Source organism: Rissa tridactyla, chromosome 1 (assembly GCF_028500815.1).
Source record: "Rissa tridactyla isolate bRisTri1 chromosome 1, bRisTri1.patW.cur.20221130, whole genome shotgun sequence".
NCBI classification, from domain to species: domain Eukaryota; kingdom Metazoa; phylum Chordata; class Aves; order Charadriiformes; family Laridae; genus Rissa; species Rissa tridactyla.
In genome coordinates, this window is record NC_071466.1 from 138328435 (window position 1) to 138355142 (window position 26708).

Genomic DNA, 26708 nt, shown 5'->3' on the forward strand with positions numbered 1-26708 from the left:
TACCTCCTTATTGTTGCCTGAAACAGTAGACAAAGTCAGCGACTGAAACGAACATTCTGCCTATTTTAATGCAAAATCTTGAAAATCCTCACCACAGCTCAATTAGAAAGATTAGACAATCATTGGTTGAACCCTCTTAAAAACCTGTAACTAAAAGAAAAAGATTTTGTTTTAAACAGCAGCTGTATTTTCACTCAGCTATGCAGACATTTCATAGCCACTTTGCCATACTGGCTTATGTCTGGGCGTTTGAATAAAAATAGCTAATGTGCTTGCTTGTTACGCCATTAAATAAAGTGCACAAAGGAATTGCCAGTACTGTTTTTGCCCATGAAAGGCAATGGTCATTAATAGCTTGTATTTGCAGAAGGCTGTCAGAGGAACAGCATGCCTAAGCTTCCTCCTCCGTTTGCTATAGGTTTAACCATACACGAGGCAGCAGGGGAAAAGACACCCTGCGTTTCCTCATTCCAGAACAGGTCACACCTGTAGGGAGGGCTGGCAAGTCATGCAAGCCTCAGTCCGAGAAAAAGATTCGAGTTCTGTAGATTTGAGGGGGCAGAAAGATGTGGGTCTCACCATGGAAAGAGTATCTTGGAAAAACATGCACTGATACTTATTTTGACGCTTTTTTTTTTCTGTCATGACTAACATCTTGGAGATTTGCACTTGTATTACTATTCTTTTTCATCCATTTTATGCTTGAAGGAGTTAACTTTCTTTCAGTAATATTTTGAGAGGAAATAGACAACAAATGGGCTACTCATACAAACATGTCTGGGCGGGATAAAGAGATTTTTTTCATGCACCTTCAAATAGGTCCACCTGGAAGTCACAGCAGACAGGCGAAGTGAACCACACTGAGGAAGCAGGCTTTGTCAACTGGATGGCATCCAAACATGGATCACCTAACACGCAGAAAGGAGGACGGAGAAGCTGACAGCATGCTCACAATGTGTCAACCATGAGAAGCCAGGGATTTTCACCAGCTGCACAAGAGAGCTTACTCCACTGACCAGGAAAAATACATCGTCATACATATTCAGATGAAAAGTTACATGCAAGAAAAAACAAAACGCAACAAAAAAGGGAGACAGTGAGAAACAAACAAGGTATCAGAGCATAGCACCAGTAGAAGCAGCTTTATTATCTAACTATGCTTTTGTTATCTAAATAAGTCTCCTACTAGCTAGGAGAACATGGAGTTTACCAGCTCTTACAAAGACAGGGCCTGTTTGCCTTCAGCTGCTGTCTTCCCGAGATACGGGACTATGAACCTATAGACCTGTCATTGTTCATTGCCTCTATTCAGTAAGGCCTCAGAGCACCCGCTGTGTAAAGCTTGAGAGTTTTTAAGGCATGGGAGTAGCCTGGGAGAAAGGAGAAGGTGGTACTGGGTCCTGTTGCTATGAGAAGAGCCTTGCCATCAATGCGTAACTCCAGACAGACTACGGGAAGAGAGATTTCCACAGCCTATCCTCAATTTGGAGCACACCTGCCTTGCACCCAGGGTCTTGGGACAGGCAGAGGGAACCCTACTAAAGTGGTGACACCATTTGCCTTCTGCTAGTGCGTACTTTCAGACCTCCCTGGACCTAACAACATGTCAACTCAATGCAATAAGATTACTGCTGTACTTTTTTGCTGGAATATTCTTTGTCCTTGCTTAAAAACTGTCAAAGCTTTATGAATCTTGGTTGAAAGTTTATTCTGTTTGCTCCCCAAGTCTTCTTAGTAAGAGGCCTCTACCTAAATTCTCTTATTTTAGAAAGGCACTTCTGAGTATGATGGGGTTAGGAGAGAGATACATAACAAAAAGTTTCTTCCCCCTCCAGCTCTCTTCCCTTACAGTTTTCCAGAGTTTGAACAGACTCCCATGAAACTGGGAGGGATGGCAGAGCTGCAAAGCAAGAGAAAACACTGAGTCCCAAGCATAATTTTTAAAGAAGGTATGAAATCCCAACACCTAAGCAGGTTACCACCTGTAACAAAATACTTGTGGGAACTGTAGAGATGATAGGTGCTATACTTATTCTAGATAACATTAATACAATGAGTGGAAGGTAATCTCATGCCTGTTCTTTAGGCAAATGTTCTTGGTGCTTATGACGCACCTTTGAAATTAAGCTTTGTTTCAGTAGCAGGATGGCATGCTGAGAGAAGCCCCCTGAAGTGTAGTTCAGACTCTTTGCATGTATTTGGAAGATGGTGTTGAGAAGATGGATGGCTTCCATGCTTAAGGGACTGTATAAGCTTAGTGAAATACGCACTATCGAGAAAGTCACTCCCCTGCAAGCACCATCTTGGCAGGTAGAAACCCGAGTCCTGACAGGGAAGATTTCAGTCTTTCAAGTCTGAGGTGAATGATTCTTACATCTAGCAATCAAGAAGCAAAACCAACACTCTCGTTATTAAAAGTCTGGGGTTTATATCCTCAACATTATGAATTATTCAGCCTTTAAATATGCTTTATTAGAAGTTCAGTAGGAGCAAAACACAGTACCGAATCAATTTTTATCCGGAATAGTGTGGGGGGAGGCAGAGTTGCCTTCCTATTTTGAGAGCAACATCTATGCTACACATGCAGAGCCAAAGCCTTCTAATCCAAGAGGCTGAATACATACTAGTTATTCAAACTCAAGAACGTGCGCATAAAAGGAATTTCATACAATTAGTCTCTGTTGTCCTCCTCGTTTTATGCTTTCTGTAAAGTTCTCATTCCAGTGTTGCTACATTACACACTCAGACACATCTTTTTGCCTCCCGCAAAGCCTTCGGTAATACAAAAAAACATTAGACAGCAGGCAAGGATGTCTAAAAAAAGAGTATTTGTACAAGCCATCAATCTATCATTTAGTCAACAAACAGGCTCAACTCATAGATTATTATAGTAAAGCAAAATCAAGTGGAGCACAATGAAAATGGGTAACATTGTTTTAGTCTCAATATTAGAAACCATGGGTCATAGTTTTCTACCGAACTAATGTAATGGAACATAGTTATTATTTTATGAAGAAAAATTTTCATACTATTTTAGCAGACTATCACTCTGGATAGAAGAAAAGGAAGAAAAAAAAATTACATTTATTCTCAACTACTGAAAGCCCCTGCACACCTCCACTTGTCTATCTTTATTTGCTAAACAACTGACACAAGTTTATAACTTAAGCTTGAAACCAAATGAGAGCGCAAATTTACCTGAGGAGGTCTGTGCAAGAAACTGATCCTACTTTCTGAGAACCAGGATGAAAACTTGCACTACACAGGGCAAAATTAGTTCCAAGAACACACTAAAGAGAAGCTGCATAAGTTAGTGGCGACGTATGGCTCATATTGTGACCAAGAAAGAGCAGAGATAACCGGCTTCCCCACAAAGGACGACCTTGTTTCAGCAGTTCCTTTCATATATTCACGCAGCACAAATGTTATGGCTTTGGGCAGCGGAAGCACGGAAAAGCAGCAGCACGGGAGCTCGGGAAGGTCCGTGGCAGAAGAGATCATTCTGCATCCCCACAGCGAACCTCCCCTCGCTGCAGCAACATTCTTTCCCCTCTTTCCTAGCCTGCCCAATTATTAATTTGGTTTTGGGTTGGTTTGGTTTTTTGGTTTGTTTGGTTTTTTTTTTTTTCTGGCTGCAGGAGCATTTCGTAGGGACACAACGTGGAAAGCTGCCAGCCTTCCCAAAGCCAACTCCGAGTAGGTCAGCCTTGGCTCAGCAGCAGACCACATAGCGCAGCAAAAGGAAACACAAGGCCTTGAACTCACGCCCATCTTCCCTCTCGTCCTCCATGCACACAGCCTAGATGCAGATTTTCTTTGATCGCCGAGGAATAGTAATTCACTGGTGGCCAACATCATCTCCACTGGAGACCAGGATAGCTGCCAACAGGCCCTATCCATAAGCAAATCAATAACTGCTCCAATTAAAACTACGCAAACACAGAAGTTAAGATGCCAAACTTTACCATTAATGCGTATTTTGGGCGTTCTTCAGGTGTTATAGGAAGTTACAGAACAACTGTAAGGGAGATTTCTTATTTGGAGCTACCAAGCTAATCCCAATCTAAAGATCAGGTCTGGCGAAGGAGAGAAGTGGTGATACAAACTTCCCTGTTCCCACGGCCGTCTTCAGCCAGCAGCAACACTGCAGCAGCACGGAGCACCTCAGCCTCCGGCCCTGCTCCAGAAACAGTTTCATTCTCAATTAGCTTTGGTATCAGGGCGGTGACACTATTACACTACTGATAAAGAAACCCCCGAGGATAGGGTCCCCCAAGTAACGACTAGGAAGTAGCCTGAAGTCGCAGTGTTTGCTTCGCCTTCACGTGAACGACTCCTGGTCTTCAGTTACCACTGAATTTCGTCCAGGCAGGCATCCTGATACACATCACCAGGCCACCCATCACCTATGGCTTTTGATTCGTGCAGAAAGCCAAGGCCACACATGCAATCGACAGCCCTAAAGAATGCCGCATTACTCTTTCTTTATGAAGGGGGACACCAAATAAATCAGAGAAATATTACCAATACTGATATGATGTGTAGTTACTGGTATTTAAAATATTACACCGAAACCCTCCATGTCACTACACTAAATCTGGATGCAATCCCTAAGAAACTGTAGCGAAAGTGAATGTACCATTCAACACATCAGGAGCATGGCTGCTTCCCTATTACCCAGAAAAACAGCTTCGTGATAATTCTTCTTAAACAATCATGGATGTACCATTACACAACTATGGACAAAACGCTACAAGATTGCAAGAAACGTTTAGTCATTTGATCGACATAACAACAAATCTGTAAAGACAGATTCACAGGATTCGCAGGCCAAACCCTGCTTTCTTCCTAGGGGTGAAATAAAAGCCAAAAAGAAAAAGGAAGGGATGTGCCAATCCTTCCACACCTCATCCTTTGACAGTAACTACTTTACGTCATCTGGCTATTAAGGATTGTCAGCACTTGAAGAATATCCATGATGCTTTCCTGACTGCTTTTACAGGAAAGAAAAAAAAAAAGAAAAAAAAAGAAGAAGTCCTAGAATATTCAACAGGCGTAGTATAAGTGAAAGCTATCACTCTGCTTCCTTTTTCTTGAGGGGAAAAATTGCTTCAGCTGTGCTTACAGTATTTCTTGGAAAATTTGTATTTCGAAAACAGTCAATATTCCTGAATAGGTCTGGGGATTAAGGCATCCAGCTTTGAAAAGACAGGTGACTGAGAGAGGCCCTCGCCCTGCGCACAGCTCCTACCACACAGCGCATTGGAGCAGACCACACTTGAAGACCAATGCACGTAACAGAAATCAATGGCTGATTTACCTACTCAGCATTTCTTACAGAGGTGTAGAAGAGAGCCTGAATTTGCCCTCCATTGGGCTTCTCACAGCCTACAGAAATCACTTGTCTGAAGGCAGAGGAGCAGCTGACCTGTCCCACCATCCAGTCTCTGGTGACCCCGTACAACTTCGCTCCCCCACCCCCAGCTGCCGGCTGGGAATACAGAGGGACCGGACTCCCAGGGCAGCATCGTTTTGCCAAGGAAGGTGCACAGGCACATGGCAGATACAACGGCAACTCCTCCAGGGGCTGAGGGCTGGCAGGACCCCAGAAGAGCCGGCGCTGGCTTGAGAGACAAAGCTCCTAGCGAAATCCATTTAACACATTCCTGCACGGCTTCTGATGATACCGTTCCTATGGATGGCTGAAGCTATTCTAGCTAAAAGCAAACATCCCTGCCAGGCTAGCTGCCTTTGCTTAAAGAAGAGCGTGCGTTTTACAGAAACAAAGATAAATTGAGCTCGCTTTCTCCTACAGCAGTTTTTCTGGTGTGATTTTGTTCCATTATATCTGCTTAGGTAGCTAACAAAACCAGACCTACCGGAGCAGGAATGTACTTATGTATCTTTACATACAATGTGGTGTGTTTTAAAATGCTTGATTGGGTTTTCTGGACCTTTGCACGTGTATTGAACCATACAGCATTTTGTAGCCGCCACCACCTCTAATTAGCAAAGAACTGGCCCCTTCTCTGCTGCTTTACTTATTTGTTCATTTTAAAAGAGACTTTGAAATTGTGTATTAGGATATACTGAAGCACTACTGTATTAAACAAGCATAATGACCAGAATTTATTACATCTCAGACATTTTTTTATAGGTTCCTTCCTAAAAATATTAATAAGCATACTCAGTAAATGCCGGATTTACTTTTGAATATCGCTACTCTATCTTTTGTCATTAAAAATTAAAGCTAAAAATACAAGTACATCCCCCCCCCATTGCATACTTGCTCACATTCAAATAGAAACCCCCAGACAACCAACATAAACAACTGTGATGAATGCTTCAATCTCCAATGGGCAGTGGGATGAACACCATAAAAAGAAAATAAGACTTACTATTTTCCTACCTCCCCTCAAAACACAAGGGTCTAAACCAACTCCACTTTGGTCAGTTGTGACTTTATAAACTCTGTATCTACCAAACCACATGCTGCCAGGAATAGCATAAATCTTAAAGCAAAGATTACAAAAGCATTTTGGGGTTTTGGTTGGGGTTTTTTCTTTTAAGAACCCCGACAGACATCCTTGCAAGGAGAGACAGTTCAGTCTGCTTTTAGCTTTCAAAACGAGCACAGATTTATTTATTCTGCTGGGTATACACTGAATGTTTGAACAAAAAAAAAGTTAGTCATAGGTCAGACAATACAGCTCGCTATGACTACACCCTTCACTTGAAGGAAAACCCAAAGATCAATTTTCTACTTCGACCAGCTGAAGCGACAGTAAAAGAAAGTATATTCTCCTGGCTTTTCTAAAAAACAGCAGCTTCCCATCTGACATCTAACCAGAACCTTTTTGGCCACTGAAAAATCCTACCATTGGTCAGGCTTTGCAACAGGCACATCCCATACACCTTGTTCGGCACGCACTGATGCGCGCTCGACTCCTCAACCCCAACGCTTCTATGGTGGTGGTGGTGGTGGTGGGGAAGAAATAGTAAAATAATAATAAAGTCGGGAGAGGGCGGGTATCTGTCAGGCCGCGTCCTGGTGCCGGCCAGGGAATTACGAGTTGACGCGAGCACGATACCAGGTTAAACAATTTGCAATTTGCCTCGCTCGGCAGCCCTCCATTTTGTCACAACTGCCTCAATTTAAACCTTTCCCCAAGTCGAAAGGCACAACTTTCAAGGTTTCTCCGGCAGCCCTTGCGGGGGGGGGTTTAAAGCATCCCCGACCATTTTAAGCGGCCGGAAAGCCCGTCGGGGAGCCAGCACTGTTTACTAAGTTCGGGAAGGCAGGCGCGCTTCCCTCGCCCAGGCGGAGGCACGGCAGCCTCCCCGCACACCGGCAGCCTCCCCGCGCATCCCCCGCACCCAGAAGCCGGCCGTCCCTCCCTCGCCCCTTTCCAGCGGCCAGCCGCCTCCCCTGCCCCGCACACCGGCCGCCTGGGAGAGGCAGGTGGATAACGGGAGGCGAGAGAGGAAGGGACGAGGAGGAGGAGGAGGAGGAGGCAGGAGCCGCCGCGGGCAGCAGGCTGCCGGCCGCCCCGCAGCAGGTAGGGGGAGCGCGGGGCGACCCGCCGGTGCCGGTACCGGGACCGTACCGTGCCCTGCCGGTACCCAGCTCCCGCTCACCCCCCGCCCCGGTTCCTTACCACCTGCGGAGCCCGCCCGGGCCGGGGCAGCGACCTGTCCGCTGCAGACGCTCTCCTCCGGAGGTGAGGGGGCGGCGGGGAAGGGCATGCGGGAGGAGGGAGAGAGGGAAGGAGGACTCCCGCCTCTCCCTCACCTCCCTCCTCCTCCTCCTCCTCCTCCTCCCCGCCCAGCCCGGCCCGGCCCCGCCGCGCCCCCCCCCCGGCGCCCCTCGCCCCCTTCCCGGGCTGGCTTCGGCCCCGGGCGAGGGGGTCCCTGCGCTCCTGACGGCACTTACTGTTTCATCCCCCCCCCCTCGTCCGTCTGTCGGTCGGTCGGTCCGTCCCTTCGGCACGGATCAATAAGTTGTTGCCACCGGCCTCGCCGCTGCCGCCTGAGACAACTTTGTCTCCTTCCAGCCGCTGGGAACGCTCCTCTTTTTCCTTCTTCTTTAATAATAATAATAAAAAAAAAGCAATCAAAAAACTAACAACAAACAAGCAAAACAATTGTATTCAGCTCTTTTTTTAAGAGGGGGAAGGTGGGAGGGGAGAGGAGAAGAAAAAGGAAATATTTGGAGCTTTTTTTTTTCTTCTCCTTCTTCTTCCTCCCTCCCCCTCCCCCCCAAGATGGCTTGAGAAAATTAAAAGGGGACAGTGATGGGGGGGGGGGGGGGGAGGGACACGACACACGCTGAAAAGCTCGGGATAGGGGAGAAAGTTTTTGGGGTTGGGTTTTTTTTTCGTGTTTGGTGTTTGTTGTTTTTTTTTTTTAAAAGCCTTCGTTTCCCAGAAGGACCCAAAGGATTACAAACAAACGGGCAGCGCAGGCGGGCAACAAGGAGGGGAGCGAGCGAGCGAGAGAAAAAGAGTTTTGCTGGTCAGTAAACTTCAAGCTGCTGGGATGAGGTCATCGGTGTAAAAATAAAGCGATGGCGTCACTTGAAACCAATCCCAGTGAATGAACTCAGCCGGGGGGTGAAGATGGGGGGGAGGGAGAGGGAGAAAGAGGAGGAGCGGGGGGAGAGAGAGGAGCCCTGCGGGGAGAGGGAGGCGGCAGCCGCCGCCGCGCAGCCCCGGTGGTGGGGGCGGGGGGGCTCAGGCTGCACCGTGCTGTCACCGGGGCGGGAGTGGGGGCGACGACACCCGCGTCCGCTCTCCTCAGCCTCCCGCTGGAGCCGCCGGGACGGCCCCGGGGAGGAGCCCGGGCCGCGGAGCCATTCAACCGTGCCGCCGCCGCCGCTCTTCTCCGCCCTTCGCCCGGCCGCGGAGGCGGGCTTCCCCCGCTCTGCCCTGGCTGCCCGGCCCTCGCCTCTCCCGTGCCTTCTCCACAGAGCCCCGGCGTCCCCTGCCATCCCCGGCCTGGGGGCCTGCGCCCGTCTCCACACCCGAGGCCTGGGGCAGGCCCGTCGCCGCGGGCCTCCCCGGGCGTGTGGGGCAGCGCGACGCAGTGGCGAGCCCGGTCCCTCCGCGGCCTCCCCTCAGCCTGCCCTGTGCTCGGTGCCACCGGCTAAAGGGCCTTTGGCAGCGCAGCGGGCGCTCCCGGTGGCACCCCACGTACTGGTGTTATCATCTGAAAATGGAGCGCTGTGGGGTGCCACGCAGGGCCCTCAGAGCGAGGCGTCAGGTCCTCCTGTGGTAGCGTGGGTGTGGGCAGGGCGCCCCGCTGGCGACATGGCGCACTGTGGGCCTTCACCCTTTAAATTACCTTGTTGAATAATAATAATAAAAAAAAAAAAGGTAAAAAACGCATCTAAAACAAATAACTTGAGGAAAGCGAAAGTTAAGTCTAAACGGACACACAGAAATACAATTATGTTATCTAACGTGTCTGCTCTGTCTAGTACCAATGAGGTATGTCCCTCAGAGACTTGATGGGTCCTGTCTTGTCTTACGCATCCCTCTTCCAGGTACACTGGAATACTGTGCAGCCCTCTTTCTCCCTCGGAGGCACCACGGCGAAGGAGAGCCTGCCGGCACTGCTGGGGGTGCAGGACGCCATACACGGCAGAATTCAAACCCTGGTCATTCTCCTCCGCTGGCTTTTGAATCCCTGTGCTGCAAAACCCTTGGAAGACAGCATGAGAAAGAGGATTAACCGCACGGGTCCTTGCGTTCTTGGTGGCTTCTGCTTCAAACAAAGCACCTTGGGAGAGGCACAAGGCTATCACCCACAGTAAAACAGTTTGTGTGGTTGGCATTTCGGGATACAGGCAACTCTGAACAAATTATATGGCGGTGGGCTCTGTCCTGGCAAAATTGACCAGGAACCACCTTGACAAAGGGCCTGAGGGCCTGGTCTTAAGGAGTTGCGAGCTGTCTCTCACAAGGAAGCCTTGTTGGCACTCGTGCTGAACAGCCACGTCCTCTGCAAGGGAGCGCAGAGCGTGCTGGAGAGAGAGAAGTCCCAAGAGAAGCCCAGTCTCCATCAGACAGTGACAAAAGAAAAATCAAAAGCAGGGAAGAAGCTGTGGTAAAGCAATTTATGTCAGTACGTTCAGTATTTTGCACGTGTCTGTCTCGTAGTAGCTGAAAAGCAGGTTTGCCTTTTTGTCTCAATAAACCAGTGGCCCTGAAGACACCTTCTGCAAACCCCCAAAGTGCCCACAGTATTTAAAGTCTGCACATTAACTGCTGGTTAATGGAGCTAGAAGTGACCCATTTTGACGAAGGGGATCAGAGAGCGTGCCAGAGAAACTCGAGGCGACAGCCAGTGCCCCGGCTTATTCAGACCAGGAGAGTGCAGGAACAAATAGTTCCAGCACGGTTATCCTCACAAGTGGGGAGCAGCGGAGAGGGGCGTGTGGTGAGGAGGAAAGACACTTCAATTCTCTCTTCCCTTTTGTCGTCTCAACTCGGTAACACCTTACGTAACTGTTCTTTTGGGGGTTTTTTTGCTTTTTTTAATTGGGAGACTGAAAAAGTTTCCTCACTGTAAAAATAAAAAATACTTGTGATCTTTTTGGAATATTCTTATTTTTAGCTGAAAAAAAAGGATATATACAGAAAAGTCTAGGACGGAAAATTAAAGCTTCTTTAATACAGAGTCAGGATTTTTTTTCTTTCTAATGTAATAAAAAGTGCGACTAAACCACACCGATATCACAATTAACTCCTGCAGGTTGAAGTTAATACTAAGAAGTAACTTTTTCTTTCAGCTGAGCTTGAGCAGAGAGTCTGATGAGGGAGAGCATTGCAGGATGAAACTGTACACATTTGTTGCTAGCCTGAAGACACAAATGGAAGGAGTCTGGAGGACTGAAACACTGAGGCAGCATCTGACCTCGCTTCATTGAGATTAGTGGCCATGTCCTTTGCCTCCTGTTCGCAATGGGCAAAGCGTGCCCATGTTGGCAGCTGACATGCATCAGCTGGCAGGTGGTCACTCGTGAAGGAGCAGTAACTCGTTCGCGTGCGTGCCAGAGTCTAACTCCAGCTTAACTTTCTTTTTTTTCCTTGAAAGCCTTTCGTTCCTCCCTACCACTTCCACAGCACGCTCCTGGAAATGATCTGAACTGCAGGCGCAAAACAGGGAGAGATTCAGACCTTAGTCTGGTGAACACCTGAGCCCTCTGTGAGAGGGACTGCCTGGCTTTGCTGATGTCCCTGGCTGCTGACCTTCCCTCCCCAGGCTTTCAGAAGTCTGTCAATTCTATGGTACGTATTTTGCTACATTTCTGGCAATGCATTTTTTCTTGGCCTCAGCGCTCAGTGCCCCTTTTTGACAAAACTGTATTGAGAGAGGTAATGTTAGCGTCCTTTTCTTGCGCCTCCTTATCGAGCTCATGAGATGAGGACACCCGAAGTGTCTATATGGGGTAAAACAAGGGCGAAAGACGTTATGGTGGCTATCCAGCAGGCTATACAACAGCACTCGAACTTTGAAACTCGCCCATGTCCTACCAGTTTGTGTCCTGCTTCTGGCGGGAGCGGTTTTAAGTGTGTCACCCCTTGCTGCCCCTATTGCTAGGGGGCCAGGGAGGGGGAATAGGTGGGTACTTCAAGAGCTGGAGAATTATACACCTTGTTTACAAATGTTTCTCTTTATTTATTCATCAAAAGCTAGCATAGCTTTTTGTTCCTTTTCCAGCTAATAGATTTTGTGGCACTTCACTTGGTTAATCAGTTAGCAGTGATTAAACAGGGGAAAGATGAATGACAGCCTGAGTAACGTCATCATGTTTTCTTCTGCACAGTGGGGAGGAGTGGTTTGCCAGAGGAACCTCTTGTGAAATAAGTGAGAATTGAACTGAAAGCACGGAATTTACCATGCTTTAAAATCCCCTTGTGGGTGCTCGCTTCCTCCATGGGGTGAAGTGCGGTTGCTGAAGAGGTCACCATTCCCAGACAGCTCCCAGTCACCTTCACGGCTGTCTTCTGCCAAAGGTTACCACCTCTCCTACCTACCTGCAAGCTGCTCGCACAATCCCTCCCAAACTTGTTTCGGCTAAAGTCAACCAGAGTAGCTTAAGCAGTTTAAATAGTAGATGTCAGCTGAACGGGTTTGTTTTGGCTGAAATGGATTAGGGGAAACCCAAGTCAGCAGATGGGAAGTGGGGTGATGACCTTTTCATGGACAGCTTCAGGGGCACTGGGTAGTTTGGTCTAATCTGCTTTCAGAGCAGACTGCTGTATCAGACATAACTGCTACCAACAGCTCTTCAGGGTATATAAAAATAGAAGGGTTGCCGAGATACCCACATTGAAACATTCATAGCATTTTTAAATACCACTGGCTTTGTTGGCACAGAGAGCAGGGTACGGTAGTCGGAGCAGCGCAGGGTTGTGGGAGAGCAGCAATGGGAACATGAGGATTTGGAAATTGGTAGGAACAGAAGATGTAGTACTGAGGGTTGGGGAAAGAGCAGAAGAGAGATAAAAGCTTGCAGAGGGAGATCAGAGAGGTCAGTCTAGAGACGAGGACTTTGAGTAGTGTGAGAAATGCGGGCATCAGACACATAAGGTGCAGAGTCGCAGTCCTCAGGGGGAAACAGCGAGTTGAGAACAACCAGTATCTTCCCATTCTTCCCTTCCATGTATGCATCAGACCTTGGGAAGCTCTACCCCTCTGGAAAATGGTTAAATAAGAATAGCCTCACTATTCTGTTGCTGCAGGTAGTTTTCATACCTCTACTTCCCTGTAGCTTCTCCGGGACTGCCAGATTCATAGCATGTCAAACAAGCTGGGGTTAGTGTGCAAGTGGAGAGGTCTACATTCAATGCAGATATGTGTTTTTGATCTGGGACGAACGTAAGATAAGATGGAGAAATATTCTTATTCCCTGTAGGACAACAGTGGATGATTTGGAGCAGTGGAAGAGAAAGGGAGAACTACAGGAACTCGAGCAGCAGAAAGTACAGAGAAAAAGAAAGGAGAGCACCAGCTGTCTGCTTCCCTGTGTCTCCTTACTTCATAAATTCTATATCCATTACTCAATAGGAATTTACATGATCCCTATCTCCATAGTTTCTGGGTACCCTTTATTTCTGTAAGTCTTCAGTGCGACAGAGGACTATCATGATACCATGTTTTGTGGATATAAGAATGAGTTACTGAGATAAAGTAACTCATTCAAGGTAGTACAGCAAGCCACTTCCAGATCAGCGAACTGAAGCAAGTTCTTTTAAATTCCAAATCTAACCACTAACTCATCCTTCTCTCTCTCTTTTCTTCCGTCTCTCAAAAGAAATTGTAACTTTTTTTACTTCCTTGAACAGGCACATTTAGTAAAATTAAACACTTGCACAAAAGTTTGTTGGCTTAGTTTGCAATTAGACACACACACACAAAGAGAGAGGCTATAAAAGAGATAGACAACAGAAGACAATGAGAAAAGAAATAATAATGATTTCTGATTTAATGGATGGGCTTTATAAAGTTTAGGCGTTTTTGATAAATCCTAATCATCTTAAACAGAAACAAAGACAGCTATTTTGATGGTTAAGCCACTTCTGTGTGAAAGAGCAAGATGAAGTTTTGAGAAGGCATTTGAAATTGGAGATCATAATAAATATTATTTACAGAAAAGAAGCATAATAACATGTTGTCATCAGGAAACAGAATAATGAAATACTGTTCTCAAGAAACAACAAGTTCAGACAAATCTCCAGCAACTGAGAAACTTAACTAGTAACATTTTTCACTTTTCCCTATATCTAAAGAGAAAAATATTTAAGTAACAACCACAACAACAAAAAAATAAAATAAGTGATACATTAAAAAAAAAAATCACAAACACATTCCAGAAATCAAGATAATTGTCACAACAAACACCCCCCTCACCTTCTTTCTTTTGGCTCTTACTCACTGGTAGTCACTTGTCTGTAGGCTGGTATACTTGTATTGAAATCAACTTGTAATGGGCTGTAAGCACAGATGGTGAAAACCATCATTGCTCAACTAGCACTTAAGTTGCTGTGCCAATTTATACTATCTGGAGAGTAGCTTTGTATGTTCATGTTTTGTTTGTGGCCAATGATGAATCAGAACAAAAATGTATTTGTGTTTATTATGAGGGCAACATAAAATGTATGAGCTCTTTGACTATTCATATCCTTCTTTTTAACTACTTGAATACTTTAAAGGATGTGAGAGTATAGTAATTACCAACCTTAAATACAGTTTAGACTTTTTTTTTCTTATAATGAAATCTTTCCTTAAGAGTATCAAGGATACGGTGGAAAAGGACAGCATCCATAAAATGCTTTAAAATTGTGATATGTGAAACATAAAGTGGGTTAATAGAAACCATTAAGTACAAAGTTACTGTCTTCATAGCATGCTCAAGTAAGCTCACAATCAGAAAACTTGTTTAAAAGTATGAGTATAGAAAGTGAATGAATAACCTGTGGTATTAAAGACCAGTTTATTTTTATATTTCTTTATTGTAAAATATTTATAATTTTCAAGACATGTACACAGGAGAGGAAATTTTCTGACAGTTTTAGAGTCTTTATCATTTCTCCTAATCCATTTTGTTGTTTCTGCTTACCTTTAACAGCTCCTGACACCTACGGATATCCTAAGCCTTATGGATTTGATAGGTTGCTGGTTATTCTATTTCTAAGGTGCAATTTGGCTGTTGCAGTAATATGCAAGTGAAACTATAGTGATTTTCAAATAGTTGTGAAAGAGATGGATTTCTCTTTCATGGAATCATTAGAAGGTACTTAATAGATAAAAAGAGCTTCCTATCAAAAAAAGGAAAAGATAGACAAACCTCTGGAAATGAAAACAAACTGAGTTCTAAAAGGGAAAAGAAAACAGAGTTAATTACTGTGTGTTGTTGCCATGGGAAAGAAAGGCATGAGCACCACAATGACCTGCATTTATAAGCTTTCATTCATATAAACCTTTAAGTGGATAACACCCAGAACATCAATATTTTGGCCTCACAGAAAAAAACATTCATAGGAAAAAAAAAAAAAAAGACTGTTAACTCTGAAGAGTGTCTTGTTTTGTTGAATGGTCAGAAAATTGTCGGGCTGGTACTAGCCCAATTGTCAACAACAGGCAGCAGAGTTTGTCAAGAAGGACAGGTGAAAATATCAGGTTACAGGGAAAAGAAGCATGTGAAAATTTCAGAGTGTGTCATTTTATTTTTTTTAGGATGCAAGGTTAGAATATGCCTATTTTAGTAGCAATCTGAGTTCAAAACTCTAAGGTGGAGGTGAGGTGAAGGACTGCTTGTTTATTTTTATATTGCCTCCTTGACTATTCTGATGCTCAGGAAAAGGCTGGCTTCTGTGTATTAGTTATGGGTACAACTCTTTTAGCTCTATGGGAGGGGGTTGAAAATCTTGCAAGAACATTTCTGCTTCAAAACAGTTTTCCCCTTGTTCTCCTTGTAGCTGGGGGAAGAATCATTAACATAGTAAAAATGTTTAAACCCTTGGTTTATGTTCAGCTTGCAAAAAGAAGGGGAGAAGATCAGCGACGGTAAAGCCCAGGGCTACAAATCCAATGTTTTATTTTCTACATAAAAGTCTGCTGCAGACTTCTCATGGCTTATTTGAAGCTGCCCCCACTTACCTCAGATATAAATTTGGCTTGTTGACTCTCCGGTCATTAAAAAATTTGTTTCAATCCACTGATCAAATGATGATGAGTTCCAGATAAACTTACACTAAAGAATGTTCATCTTCATGACCATTTAGAGTCTAAGTGGGATATTATGAAATCAAATGGGGCAGAAGGTTTTTTAAGAGGGGGAATTTCAAGTAGAGGACATGACTTTCTAAGACATTATTTCTTGGCAACTGTGTAGGCTCAGAAGAACTTCCTAGTCAGGAACATATGAGGACAGATTCTTTTGTGAGCCAGTCAGTGGAGACGTTTATGGGAAAATGGGAGATGCAATTGGAGTTCCAGAATATAAAAGGATAAAGAAGGCCCTGTTAGAAGGGCCTGCCTAATTACTAAGTTGCAGAAATTGTATGTTTATTCATCTGTTATTTTGTACGAGGACTTACAATTAAATGATGTCAGCTACAGTTTAAGAAAAATGGTTATTATAACCGATGATTCATTTAAAATACCTTCTTACCCTATAGTGCCGGCAGGAGGTCAGGATGCAGTTGCACAAATGCTGTAAGCTGGCCGTCACTGAAAGCAGAGCTTGGTCCCCCATTTGTTTTACAGCACGTGAATAAACAAAGGCTTGAGCCGCTGCAGAGGAGATGGCTACGTGGGGGAAAGGATGCACAGCAATCGGTAGGGGAAGAGTGAACCAACGTGTGCCAGAGGCAGTCCCAGCTGACAGGGGTGTGCATGGCTTGAGAAGATGCAGGCAGATGACTTGGCTGAGCCCATCTAACACGTTGACAATGCCAAAAGGAGATGCTCCAGCTCACAGTTTCCTACCCTCTGCTTCTGACTGTGAGCTCCTGTCACTTTCCTCGCTGTGGATCTGGCACTGTTATAATGCAAGACGACTCAATTCACCTTGCTAATCCAGCGGAAGTAGAGTGAGTTACTCTTTGACACTCATTAGATTGACGTTTGCTGTCTGACGATACTAGAAAAGAGCTCTTCATAATGAGGGTCGTCAAACACTGGAACGGGTGCCTAGAGGGGCTGTGGCTTCTCCATCCTTGGATATGGTCAGTGCTGGAACGGACAAGGCCCTGAGAAACCTGATCTAACTTTGGAGTTGGATTTAATGTTGAAGTTGGCTCTGCCGTGTACAGGGAGTTAGACCAGCTGGCCTCCAGAGGTCCCTTCCAACCTAAGTTACTGCATGGTATAGATGGGGCAGTCACGATTCCGATATCTCGTGTCCTTCTTTTACACTGAGAAATCTTCTCATGCATCAGTATCCCTAGCTGAAAATTTATCTGTCTAACGTTAAGGTAGTCCTGTAATTATTATGAAATTTCAGTGTATACATTTCTATGTATAAGTTTCTATGAGCAAAGCTATCCCAGGAAAAAGTTTGGTTGGACAGTATAAGTCAGTACTTTAAAAATATATATATTGTAGAGTTGATCTCATTATTGCTAACCAAATATTATAAAGCCAGATTATTAAATATGAATTTATACTGTAAAAATTACTAAAGTAACATGTACACAGTTAAAGTTTACAAACAAGCTTAACTTTATGCTGAAGAGAGGCTCTAAAATAATCATGTGAAAATACATAATGTATATTAAGTGGCCAGATTAATCTCAGTGGATGTTAAAAACATATTCAGATTTCTTCTTTACTTTGTCTCCTTACGGCATGCCTACGATGCAGCATGGCTTCTAGATTTTATTGGACCAATAAAAGTTGTTGTGCTTAGTAGTTGGACTTTTTTTTTATGGTAGCAAATTACATTTACATCCATTTGAGGCTCTTTCACATTGGTAGGGGTGTGAAAAAAGACGCTGGAATAAACTGAGTCAAGTTTGTATATAGGTAATTGAAGGAATGGAAGTATGAAATCCTTCAACACCACCACAATGCCTAGTAACAAATGCATATGCAAATATATCTTTAAAAAATCCCAGAGCTGTATGTTCAGTCACACACCTCACTCTCCATAGTTGTCCATAAGATGATAGCGTAGTTGCACAGGGTATATTTACTTCCAGTTAAATGTTCCTCAGCACTTCTAGGGTGGTGCAAAAGGGCTGTATTGTACCATTCTCTTGTTTCTTCTCAGTTGTGCAGCCAGACTATGAACTTTATAAGCCAAAAACATAGAAAGCAAAAAAGCCATCTAAACTGTTTATGAATTATTATGATTCCAAAGAAATTTATAATTTTTTGAAATTATCTCCATTTTATAAAGACTGCCCGCACTACGGATTCAGGGACACCTGTCTTTTCTGCATTTGGGGACAAGTCAATACGACCGTATCCTGATGAGTAAGGCACCTATCTTGTTTTCAATGTTTTACACAGGTACGCTCAAGTGGTTTGAGACTCCTGTCTTTTGAACAGACTTTTAAAGAGGTTAAGTGCTTCCTGTGGCACTTCAGTGTATTTTGGTGGGAACATGGCTGTAGATTACACCTTGTCTTCAGAGAGAAGTGCAAGCGCAAAGGCAACCACGCTGCAATTTGTCTGGCACCAGGGGATTTGGACCTGAGATGTGCTGCACAGATCATGCGTATGTTGCCCTATAGTCCCCACCAAATAAAGGTGGTGCAGATAAATTTGCCTCAGGGTGCTTGCCTGCACAGGTCGTTTCTACATGGTGAAAACCTGTACTACGCTGGCAGCAACTGCAACCTGTCTGGAACTACATGGTCTTTGCAGAGATTTTTTTCTATACCAGACATTAAGTGAGTTGCTCCAGGTACGTACACGGCGGCACTTTTCTAGGACTCCTGGATGCCCTGTGACACATCCATTACAAGTAGTAGTCTGTTGCCAAAACTGCTGCAAGAAAATCAGGAATTGAGACAGATGAGGCCTCCAGTGTAACACAAATTCCAGTTTCATTCTTCGAATTCATGTGCAGGACACCAGCCACCAACCTAAGTAGTGAATCAACCATTCTTTCTTGAAACTAGGAATTAAAAAGTCATTTGTTTTGTTTGGACTTCATTTTCAGCATCCCAATTGTCTCCAAAACATGCTGGGTCTGATTGCTAGTTTAGAGCAGCTAAAGATCTGTGCTGCCTCGTAGCTTCTATACGCAATTATGTCCAAGTGGGAGTCAAATGCTGACACCAGAAAGTAGACAATTGCAGCTTGGTGATATTCAACATCTGTGAATCTCTCTCGTGCCTCGCCAAAGCATGTGTGGACGAGGAGTGAAATTGTAAGAGATTCTGCCCCTAAACCTCCGCATGGAGCACAGCCGATAAGAATCAGGCTTGCTCTTTCAGTACATCTATCTGCAAATAGCTACAGTATAGTACAAACAGGCATAATAAGCCAGTTTATTTTGGACGATTGATTAATGGGAACATTACTCATATACTCAGTGCATGACATTTCTTGTTACTTGTTCATATCATTTGAGAGTTAAAGGATAAAAATACTTAGGAATTTGCCACCAGTTGGGTCGCCACCTGTCTGCTGAACACATTAAAGGGGAAAAAGGGTGAGTTGTATTCCATGTAAGAATGCTGTAGCTATCTGAGGGACTCCGAATAACATTTCTGACACTGTCAGGGGAAAATTTTCCATCGCAGTCTCAACACAGATTCAGCAATGGGGCCTTTTCTCCCTGACATAGCTAGAGATTTAAGGGATGTCAAGAAAGATGGAGGTAGAGGGAAGGGAATGACTTCACTGAAGCAAGTCAGTAGGCAGCTAAGGACTATATCTATGCAATCAAAGTGAACATTTAGCAAACAGCTGTCGATCTGTGTATAGATTCATCACTTCCTTGGTTAATGTTTATACCTGACGTTGTAACAGTTGGTTAATAAATAGCTCATTTACGTGAAGAACCGGAGATGGTAAAAAACAAAACAAAAAAATCTATAACAAACACACACGCAAATCCCCCGCCTGCACTTCTTTTTTTGAAATACCAGTCAAACGGATGGCAAAGCTATTCTGTAGTATGACATCACTTGGTCCTGTGAAATGACCACTGACGGGTCTATTCACGGAGTCTATAATTAGCTACTTACCTCCAAGTTTCAGAGATTTCGAGCAGCAGCCTGATGTAAATGCTTTAAATCAGCCTCTGGAGATGCCTTTGAAACCAAGCAGACTAACGCCTAACATGGGCATCAACACTACATACTTATGTCAGGGTTTTTCCTGCAGCTTAGCCTGGGAAAATCACGGAAAAATGCACGGAGAAAATTCACTGATGTCATATTTGGAAACAGATAGCTGTGGATCTCAAGGGATCCTGGGCAGGATGAAAGCTCCTCTTGCTATAGGTTTACTGCCCTTGAATTACCTCCCAGCGTCATTTAGCTCTTTCCTAGAGATATGCCTGGTTAGACAGGAACCACTAATGGTCCCTTGTGGAGTGCTGTAGAGGGGGAGCTATTCAGGAGTTAATAAAGCTTTAATGTACGCTGCTCCTGGGTCTGACAGCAAAACTGTTGGGGAATGTGCAGGAAAGGGCTGTCGCATGCAGAACCACACCGCATTAGCCCGACCATGAATGGTCTGTAACACAAGACAGCGGAGACATCAATGGAGTGAGCTATTTTATACAGTTTTCTGAAACTCTAGTGTCAGTCCCCAATTCTGGGGGGACAATATAGTCCCCAGTCCCAGATTCTTAAGGGAAATCCTGAGGTAGAAGTTAAAAAGAGACCACCTGCTTAAAAAACAAGTAGCTTGATTTCAATATATACTAGTGTTTCATAGAGCCCATTTCCTTCTTCCTTTGGATCAGTCTTGTCTGAAATCTGTTTAACATTCAAAAGAAAAAATAAGAGTCCACAGTGTGTTTTTTGATTTAAAATACAGTCCTTTTAGACACAGGGGAAACCCCACAGATCTTGTACTTTAATGCTTTTTGCAAACTAGGCAGTATTTTCTAATTTTGATCTTATAATTACATTTAATCCTCCAAATCTTCAAACAGTTGCCACAAATCAATTATGCTTTCAAGTCAGAGATAGTCTGGAGCTAACAATTATTATACATATATTTATACGTGAATGAGAAGGAAAAAATTAGTAGATATTTATGTGCATTTGTAGTCAATTTTCTTGATTGTTACCTTTTCCACGTGGTAGTTTGAGAACTAGCAGTCTGACTTGCGAATTTAAAGGGAAGTCAGGACTGAAATGAGCAGAGCCAGAGTAGCAAAAGGCTAAAAGTGCACAAGATCTTCCAAAATATCTGTATCATGCCCTATCTCTGGGGGCATGCCCACGCCTGCATTAAGCTGGTGTCACAATTGGGCAAATCCTGGTGGTCACATCCACCACAAAGTGGGGCACCTGAGTATGACACAGTTTCTCTCAGGAGCATGCCTTCGGGTTCCCTTTGCATGGAAACAGGAGAGGAGAGAAAGAAGCTGACTCTTACCTAGGTCTCACACCGATACTGGATGCGATCAGGGTATGTACCTGACTAAAGAGCTAAACGGAGCTTCTGGGTCCCTCATTTTAGTTGTTACCTAAATTACTCCCAGTGCCTGAGAAGCTGTTCCAACCTGCTGTGAGTTACCAAGAGAGAAGCATGCGAATATTTCCATTCGTTGTGTCGGTGTCAATAGTATCTCCCAAGGAAGAAGACAGAGCATCAGCTCACGTGAAACTAGAAAGAGCAGTTCAAGAGTATCTGCACTTTTTTACTGGGTCACACCTGGACCACTCGATAGGCAAAAGTTTGCAACCTCACTGAAGTGGAATGCAAAATTTGATCAGCCTATTTTTGTAAATACATGCTGAAAAGTAATTTGCTTTCAAACCAACCTACTCAGGTGAATCAAACCGTGGTAGCTCCAGCCATGTCCAAAAAGTGTTATCTGGTATTGTTCTGCCCTTTTCATCTGACCCATGCTTGCTGGGCATGATCACGTCCATCTGTAGGTGCTGCCAGGTGCCATCATGGACAGGTTTGTTGGCAAAGGTCGGTCAGCTCAGCCAGTCCAAGCGAAGGATCATTCAAAGGAGTGGAGTAGATTGTTGGCTGAGGGCAAGGGCAGCAAAGGCAACGTAGGCAAGGGAAGAGAAAACTTGCTGGTTGTTTCAGGAAAATACCGGTGTAGTGGGAGCTCTGGGACACATCAGGAAGATTTTGAGAGCCAGGGAGAAGGGAGCTGACAACAGGTTAAGGGTCTCGGCTCCCAATATCCTGCTGCTTCTTTTGCCTGTTGCCTTGAAACAACCCTGCAAACGAGTTTGTGCTATCCAGGAGTGTGTTCTTGATTTACATCCAGTTAATAGAACACTTTTTGTGGTGCAGCCTTTGATCCTGTAAGTAACTTTTGTTCACGTGAGCAGTCTCATTAAACACAAATCCCGTTAAAGGCAAATACAAGTCTCATCAGGAGTTGCAACAATCCTAGGATAGGAAATCCAATATGTTTAAACACAGTCGCAAAACAGAAGTTAGCTGATATGATGCTGACTTAAGATGGAGCGAGCGGTGCAGACCAGGGCAAAGCACCGTATTTGATGACCTGACCCTTCACATGAAACACAATGACATTTCGTAGAGTAGTCCAGGTCATCATGGAAGCCCTCTGACCCAGTTACAACGCAGATGCAGCTTGCTATACGAGTCCTTAGTTTCATGCTCAAGCTGTGCAGAAACCTTGTTTGTGCCCTTGAGCAAGACAGCAGTGTCAGACTTAGATTAGTAAATGTTCTGAGTGTGAGCACAGCCCATGCCATAGAGTCTGGGTCCGGACAAAACTCTTTAAAATGATTTTAAGCGTCGTGGAGAGCAACCAGAAATACTCTTATCAGAATGGCCAGCTACAGGCAGCAGATTTTGGCTGGCTCTAGTAGGTATGCATATGCAGGCATATTTGTTTGCGTAGGCCAAAGGGGAGAAGCACGTTGCAAAATATCTTAAGAACAAAAAATGACACTGAGCTGAAGTGGATTTTTAAACCTCTTGAGAATGAACAATATGCTATTTTACAAAACCAGTTGTGCATAGAGATCAATGTACACAATTAAAAGAAAAAGACTAATCCTGCTGTAAGTTCACCTCAAGTATTTCATGAATTTCACATGATCCACCCACTTTTTTCTGTACCTCTGCAATTACCATATCAGCAGCAATAATTCTCTGTTGTTCAAGTGCCAGATACAACATGGCTCTCACATTCCTGAACGTGGCATATTGTGCTGCTCTGTTTGTTTGTTGTTTCGGAACGAGATTAAATTTTATTCACTTGCGCACCGCATTGAACTTTAACCCACTCTTCGTCATCTTCTTAATCAGTGATTCGTTTGTCTTGCTCTTTGGTTCTCAGTTATTTATATTTAGTTTAAATTCTACATGAAATCCATGTTATTCAAACGCCTTTTTCAACCATTCCTAGTTTTCCACTCGATCTTACTTGGAACTACCAATCACATACATGAAGTAGAGGAGCATCTGACCTTTTTTCTCCCTTCTACTGACTAGTTAGAAAATAGAAGTAGCTCATTTCCGACTGCAGCGTGAACATTTTCATGCAATAAAATTTACAAATAGCCTGTCCATTCATCAACATAAAAGCTTCATGAGCACTGTTTCAAGATTTTGCTTACGTGGGAAAGTTAGTTTGGCTAGATAAAGCTGTAACTGTTTCTATGTGTGTGTATGCGTAGAACAAGACCTGATTATTCCAAATTAATTTATTTTGAGTCCACTTTACTTGAGAAGTTAATCTGCAGTAGCTAAACAGGAAGAACTCCCCTTGTGGATATGACTTCAAGGATTTGTAGCTACAGAAGGTGCATATCTTGTCACAAAGTAGAACATTTAGCAAATATGAGAGCAAACCTCTTATCAATATTTAATTATACAGTAGTCACAGATCAGGCTCTCAGTGTGCTGTGCTTTGTTCAAACACTGATTAGATTTTAAAAATCAGCTTTCAAAGAGCTTGTATTTTAAATAGAATTTTCTTTTAGTCATCCCAACAAGGTGATCAATCACCGTACTTGTTATCATGGGCTGCTGATGTGTTTACTAGGTCTTTTAGAGCTTTAGCATATATAGATTATTTCTCTAACGTTAAAAAAAAAAGAAAATCTGGTATACTTTTATCATAGTTATATAAGTGACAATAAGCTATAGAATCCCATGTAAATAAACATTTTTGTCACTCCCCAGTGACAAATAATTTAAGTGATGGATATAAACGACAAGGTGAGGGTGATCTCTGTGTCAGTATCAACAGAGTCTAAAAACTGAAAGACAGGGAGTTTCTTCCTGTATTTCCAGAAATGTTTCTTGGGTATCAGATTAGAGGGTATAAGACAATGCAATTTCTTTGTTTGTTCTACAAAGAAACCAGGAGATTGAAAGATGGGCTCTTCTTGCACAATCTTTCCCCACATGGCAAATGAGTTGGCATCTCTATTAAAGCAACTGGCATCCTGGTACATTTGGAAAACAAACAAGAAAATATCTTAACTCATCCTTGTTTTCCCATCCATGAATGAACCGGTCTCAAAGGCTCTGAATCTGCAAAGACTCCACAAAGGGACAGTGGAGCAATTTCAGCAAAATGCTGAGTCTTGATACCAACAGGTCACAAGATTTATTCTTATTTCAGGCAGGCTTTCAGAGGAACAGATTTCCATTTGCCCAAATTAAAACATTTGCAGTTCTAGAAAGAGAGAATAAACACCTCTTTGGGATGTGTTGACACCACTGCAAATATGAGCACATGGTGCAAAATCACCCCATGAGTTATATCTCTTTTTTAGTCTCTCTGACATAAGCAATGATTTTTAAACTGTTGCCTGATCACCGAACCCAGTTTATTTATATACCTCAAAGTCTCTCTGGATCTCAGAAGCACAGTCCTTCTTTAAATAAATATAATTAATTTCAGTGGGGAACTGCCAATAGTTATTGCCTAAGACAATTTGTGACATTGGGTTTAATACAAGGTAGTGTTTCCTTGATGTGCATTGCTGTGGTTTAGCAATAAAACCATCAGGATGGCTCAAAGAATCGCTCAGGAATGACCACATACTAGGAAAAACAGTAACCTGCAGTTAGCGAGGATGAGTTAGTCTAGTGCGCAGATCATCTGCCTTTACTTTAACCAAGGAAGTTTTACTTAAAAATCTTAATTCACTTGTGAGTCTTTGGGGGTCAAAATGGTGACCTGTTAAACAACATGAAAAAGAGAAAAGCTCCGCTAATGGACTCCACGGGTCCATTTAATTCAGTATTCTCTCTCTGGGAGTGGCAGGAGGAGATGCTTTTTAGGGACAATACATGAATTTGGCCTTTTTCTGTGCTCTGCTCCTCTCATACGCCTCCAGTATCCCAAACTGTTAGGTTAGGGATGGTGGAGAATACAGCCCTTTAGTACCTCTTTATGAAACATGAATCTGTCTAACCCTTCTTTGAACCTGACGAACTCTCTGCCTTACAGTGTCCTGTGGCAGTAAACTCCAAGAGTTCACTATTTGCTCTGTAAAGTACTTTCTTCTAGCTGTTAAAATCAGTTTAAAACACCATAACTTGCATGCTATATATGTACATATATATAATGTTCAATTCCATTCACAACTATTCTGACAGGCTCCCATTCAATTTGCATGTTCATATTCATCCTGGAGGACAGCATAGCCACAGTGGAAAAGCAGACGGAACTACATATTTTGAGTTGTTCCGTGCTAAAATATGGAAGCTCTTAAGCATTTAGGCAGGGAGCTCGTGCTTAGCCTGGTCAGAAGCTGAGAGGTCTGCTTCTTAAGTGACATAAAGCAGAATGGGTAGTGTGGGGTAATCTAGTGGGAGGAAAAGATGCAGCTGTAACTTTAATTTGCTGGTTAAAAGGATTCTGGACTTTCTGAATCAGCATCAGGGCTCTGTCTAATCTCCTTCCTCCACTCATGTTGCAACAGAGGGTTGCCTAAGTGAGCTATGTTGGCTCTTTGCCACTCAATATTTCCCTTCACCAGGGAAACCCCCAACTGGCTTTTAAAGCCAGCTTTATGGCCCCAGGATAGTGCCAAAGGTGGTACGAGGCGCCTCACCGCCTTCTCCAAGAATTTGAGGGCAGAGATGGAGGAGGGGAGCACAGGAGAATACCTAGGCAAGCTGATAGTGAGCTGTTCCTTCCACTTCATTAGCCGATGCCTCTTGCTTAACATACTGATCATCCCTACTTTTTTTTTTTAATTTTATTTTTTTTATTATTTTAGGGGCAGAGTTGCGAGGACTGATACATCGGTTTTGGACAGGCAAACATGAAACAGTGTGCAAACTGCCTTGTCTTCGACAACTGAAAAGCATATAAGCTGATGGGGAAAAACCCCCCAACTTTCTAAAAGTGCTTTGTCTCTGCCATCCAGAAAGCATATCCCTCCAAGAGGAAGGTTCAGGGGGAAAATCCCATGACAAAGCCTTTAGCCCTAACAATTGCATGTAAGAGAGATTAAGTCATGGGAAACTCTTGTGAATAGAGTTGCATGAATAAAAAGAAACATGCAGCAACATGAAACATGCCTCGCTTCGGGTTTCACTGCGAACTTGAAATGCGGACCACGGTTACAGAGCTGCTCGCTGGGGGTACACGTGCCTTTTTGGGCAAGCAGGGGACTAATTTCAAGGGACCTGGGGACACAAACACACACACACACATACACAGAGCCTGGCTTTGCATCAAAGCCTCTCAACATTAACCTCTTCTGGTGCGTGTCGCCATGAAAAGGAGAGAAAAGGCGGTATTCCCAACGGATCACTGGGACGGCTCCTTCAGCCTTGGGGGAGCTCAGGCCCGGTGCACCACGCAGTGCTCGAGTGGCCAGGGAGACTCGGTTCCATCTTCAGGAACTGGAAGGGCATAGCAAGGCAAATAACAGCAGAAAACTTGATTATTTTTTGCTTTAATGCTCGAGCCATTACATGGCCGCTCAGCTGGAACCTTAATGGCTCCATAACTATCACCAGAGGCTGCTGCGGGGCCAGTCAGACATGCCGGACAGCTCGGACATGGAACAGGAGGAGGAGGCACTGGTGGCAGTGAC

The 26708-nt window shown here is 43.9% G+C and overlaps 1 protein-coding gene and 1 long non-coding RNA gene across 14 annotated transcripts in view; one reads left to right on the forward strand and one right to left on the reverse strand.

The window, feature by feature from the left end:
• The window catches only part of DUSP16 (dual specificity phosphatase 16), a 71627-nt gene extending 57625 nt beyond the window's left edge, over nucleotides 1-14002 (reverse strand). For 7 of the 12 annotated variants that reach the window (XM_054188579.1, XM_054188575.1, XM_054188572.1 and 4 more), the window contains exon 1: nucleotides 7934-8300. The gene's annotated coding sequence lies outside the window, so the exon portion shown is untranslated. Of the gene's footprint in view, nucleotides 1-7658; nucleotides 7798-7933; nucleotides 8301-13917 lie in introns of those variants that run through there. The other 5 variants (XM_054188582.1, XM_054188570.1, XM_054188581.1 and 2 more) reach the window with 3 other exon arrangements.
• LOC128904373 (uncharacterized) lies at nucleotides 8273-17388 on the forward strand. Of its 2 annotated transcripts, none has more exons than XR_008464487.1 (3): nucleotides 8273-8514; nucleotides 9545-11291; nucleotides 16188-17388. It is a non-coding gene; the product is annotated as an uncharacterized LOC128904373 (long non-coding RNA). The 2 variants fall into 2 exon arrangements; XR_008464488.1 differs by having other exon boundaries at nucleotides 16276-16371.
• The last annotated feature ends 9320 nt before the right edge of the window (nucleotides 17389-26708 follow it).